Source organism: Micropterus dolomieu, linkage group LG11 (assembly GCF_021292245.1).
Source record: "Micropterus dolomieu isolate WLL.071019.BEF.003 ecotype Adirondacks linkage group LG11, ASM2129224v1, whole genome shotgun sequence".
Lineage (NCBI taxonomy): Eukaryota > Metazoa > Chordata > Actinopteri > Centrarchiformes > Centrarchidae > Micropterus > Micropterus dolomieu.
In genome coordinates, this window is record NC_060160.1 from 22,301,052 (window position 1) to 22,305,343 (window position 4,292).

Below are 4,292 nucleotides of genomic sequence, written 5' to 3' on the forward strand. Positions count from 1 at the left end.
ATGAGACACACATCTCATGAGAATCTCCATCCGTGATGTACCGAGGGCAAGAAAAAACACACCTTCTGTACATCTGGTTGCCGGACATGCTGGTAGACTTCTTCTTCAGGTAAGACACACTGCTTGTAGGACTGGAGCTTTCTTCAAACAACATACAGAGCGCCTGCTGAATAGAAAAAAGCTAATGATGAGTGTGTACAGGTGTGCTTTATACTCCTCCGGTTATTCCGTCACACCTTACCGTTCTAGCAACAGGCCAATAGGATTGGAGTGATTTCATTCACGTTCAGACCTGCTTCGCCTAGAGGCGTTCCCATAGTGTCGTAACCGACGCAGTTCGAGTTCCCTCGAAGGGGAACATCAACCAGAGAGCACTTCCAAGTTCTGCAATCCAGCCAGCCACCTGTCAGCTGTGTAAATCTACCTGTGTCATTACAGGCAGATTTAATCACCTGTTACTCATCACAGTTCTGTCTGCTCACATGCAGAAGTCACCTCTGAACTCTTTCATGTTCTCTACTGCACATTTATGTCTATCAATTAAAATTTTACTTTTGTTTTTTCAGCCTGTTTTATTTTCCTTTTCAGTGTTTTAAAAAATGATTAAATGCATTTTGGTGTTATGTTAAGCATTCTGAAATGCCTGTGTTTAAAAGGTTCTTACAAGTAAATTTTAATTGTCTCTGTTCTGTTTTCTTGCAACACAATTATAAAAATATGCAACAAATGGCAATCGCCCTTACATATCCCCTGGCACCCAGAGCTTTCACTGTTCTTTGATTTTACATGGTTTACAGTAGTCCAAGCCTCCATCTGTCATGTCTACCAGGACCTCCAGGATTGGCTTGCTGTGGTCATTTGGGTTCACCTCATATGTAGCACTGAACTCTCGAGCAGTTTTTAACTTGTAATCCTGGCTTCCCCAGCTGCATAACAGTCCATGATTGCTGCAAGGCCCAGTGCTCCCAGGTTGACCTAGCCTCTCCCTAACCCCTACTTAAACATCTAGAGGGGACAAAACAAGATTGTTATTCTATGACATCTCCTCCTTTTTTCATACTATGCAGGTCTACAGCCAGGAGGCTAAACTGTGGGCTGTGCACAGCACAATGAGACAGATATCTGATTTTTTAACCAAAAGACACCAAATTCAAATGTTCTTCCCAACATTTGCTGTTCTGGATACATCCCAAAACACAACATTGGCTCAGTATTCATTTATTTGATTTTATGACTTCCTCATTTCTGGAAAGACCCTTCACAACTGCTACACATTAAATTATTATTAATGTAAACCCTTTATGACTCGCATTGTCAGTAAACTGGGGATACATTTTCTGTTTAAACCTCAAACACCGAAATTACAACCTTCAAAGCAAATTTTCACATGCATGCAGAGGGAAATCTTATACCTTAAACTCTGACACTTGCACAAATAGTTGTAAAATATAATATTACACACTTTAGTTAATGTGAGAGCTGTAGGTCTCACACTTTAATCTTCGCTCTTTATTCTTTATTTATTATATATAAACACATTTTCAGCATATATCTTCTCCTGCACGGTTTGCCCTATCTTTGTTTCAACTTCAAAATGTACATCTTCTTCATAAGATGGTGCTTTTACTTTTATTGCTGATATCTGTAATGGTGGATTTTATATTAATATTTTTATGTGAAAAAAATTAATGGGTTTCAATGGGAGCAGAGACTCAACTTTCTTCCAACCTACTTAACTTTAAGAGCTAAATGCTCCGGTATTTGTGCAGCTACAGACTCCAGCTTTAAGCTTCAAAAAAGATGTTCATCTTTCAAAGTTGTATTTAGTGTTTGCTAAAAATAGGTTTAGTTTAGGAGCTATATCCTTCTGAATTGAAGGGCTTTACAGCTTTCAGCAGACTTGATCAGTATGTTACATGATCAGCTAGAGTGTAGAGAGAGAGATTCCAGTCGCGTATATTCATCTCCAGAAGCCGCAAAAAGGCATCAAAATGTAGCCACGGCATCAAAATGTTGATGCGCTGCGCAGTATATCATAATTTATATTCGGGCATGGGGAGTGTCAAGTCAACTCGAGTCAAAAGGCTCAAGTCCAAGTGAAGTCAAGAGTCATTGCTGTTCAAGTCAAAGTCGAGTCTAAAGTCATCATTTTTGTGACTCTAGTCTGACTTAAGTCCAAGTCATTTGACTCGAGTCCACACCTCTGGTTAACAGCTCTATATATTTGATTTTCCGTGGACTGGACCTCAAATGAAATATATTTACAAGCTAAAAAGAGGTGTGCCAGGAATGTTTGGTCATTGAACGCCCTCTGTTGGTGCTCTGGAGGCATTTCATGTCCATGAAAACCAGAGCACTAGAGAAAGTTAAAATCAGCACTTATAAATGTCTCTTAGTAGTGCATTGGTTAAGTGCTTGCTTTTCATATTCAAAAGTTCATGGTTCAAATCCCAGCCCCGGCATGTTGACTCCAATACTGAAGTGAAGAAATATTTCTGAAAATACATCTCATTTTGTTGTTGTCATTTGGCGATTTACACGCTCTGCACTTTAATGAACTCCTCCTAGAGAATGAGTCTGTGCGACTTCAAATTTTTGCTGTGCAGTCTTATCCCATTGATGATTACACGTTGTAAAAATGGTGAGTTTTTGTCGATCAGGGGCGCCCATGGCATGGAGTGAATATCAATGATTCGCTACGAAACACGAAGTGCGAGGGCTCTTCCGACACTGATTGCTGCTTTGATATTTCACTGAATTAGTCTGCAGCATGCGATTCTTTTACCTGTAGGTGGTGCTAAAGGATTTCAAATTGCTGATGGAGCAGTCACAGCTAACAGCTGACAGCTCTCACCCGCATTTACTTTAGTGAATGCCCATTTAATTATATTTATGGCACATACAAGCAATGCCATTTAGAGCAGCACGGATAACTCAATATCTTTATTTTTACACTGTAATAATAAAGATTGACAAAAAACATATAAAACCTCAAGGCAACAAACTTCCATAAAATGTTAAGTTTGGAAATTTAACTGAATTGTTTTGCCTTTTTTTTAGCCATCCCTTATTGTAGTCAAATTAATTGTTAAGATTTTTTTTTATTATTATAAGGAAGAAAAAAGGTAGTGGTAGTGGAAATGCTTCTATTTGTCTCAGTTGACTGGAGTGGGGTGTTTGCATATGTCTGCATTTGATTGACAACAGCTGGCAGGTGTTATGCTATGCCATAGGGAATGAGAGGCAAAGTGACCAAACTTGTGCTGTAGCCTACATTGCATGTGCAGACAGTTCAGGAAAACGTTAAAAATCCCTAAAATGTGAAAACATTAGGAAATATAAAATATTTACTGACTTTTGCAGAATTGCATCTGTAACTTTGAGGTTGCGAAATTCTGACCTCCAACTGTGACTGGAAGCAGCATGAGGACCACAGCTATTGGGGGTGGATAGTGCCACGGATTACCTACTGAAGTAGTGTTATGTGTTGTTATGTTATGTGACATCTGTGTGCATAGGCTACTTCGTCGCCAGTGACATTAATAAGTAGCCTACATAAACATATATATGCCATTAGACAAATTTTTACTTTTCCCCTCTACACCAACGACTGCACCTCAGGGGACCCATCTGTCAAACTCCTGAAGTTCGCTGATGACACAACAGTCATCGGCCTCATCCGGAACGGTGATGAGTCGGCCTACAGACGGGAGGTTGATCAGCTGGCTCTCTGGTGCGGTCAGAAAAACCTGAACCCCCCACCACCATACTCAACAGCCCTGTGTCTGCTGTGGAGTCGTTCAGGGTTCTGGGTTCCACTACCATAGATAAGATGCTTGCCTTTGGTGTGGGAGACCTGGGTTCAATTCCCCCTGTGAGACATCCACCATTGTGTCCCTGAGCAAGACATTTAACCCCTAGTTGCTCTAGAGGCGTGCGACCTCTCACATGTATAGCAATTGTAAGTCGCTTTGGATAAAAGTGTCAGCTAAATGAATAAATGTAAATGTACAGAGCACTGTACACCAAAACCAACAGACTCAGGAACAGTTTCTTCCCACAAGCCATCACTCTGATTGATTGACTCACAGTGTCAGGAACAATTCCTGTGCAATCACCCAGTAACTCACCATTCTCTATTTCAGTGCTGTTTATACTATGTCATATTGTATATACTGTATACCAATACACCTACCTCAGGTCATAAGGTCGTAGGTCTTATTTATTTTTTCCAGCATCCCTTGCACTATGCTCCATCACACTGTGTACATGTGTACATGTATGCATGTATG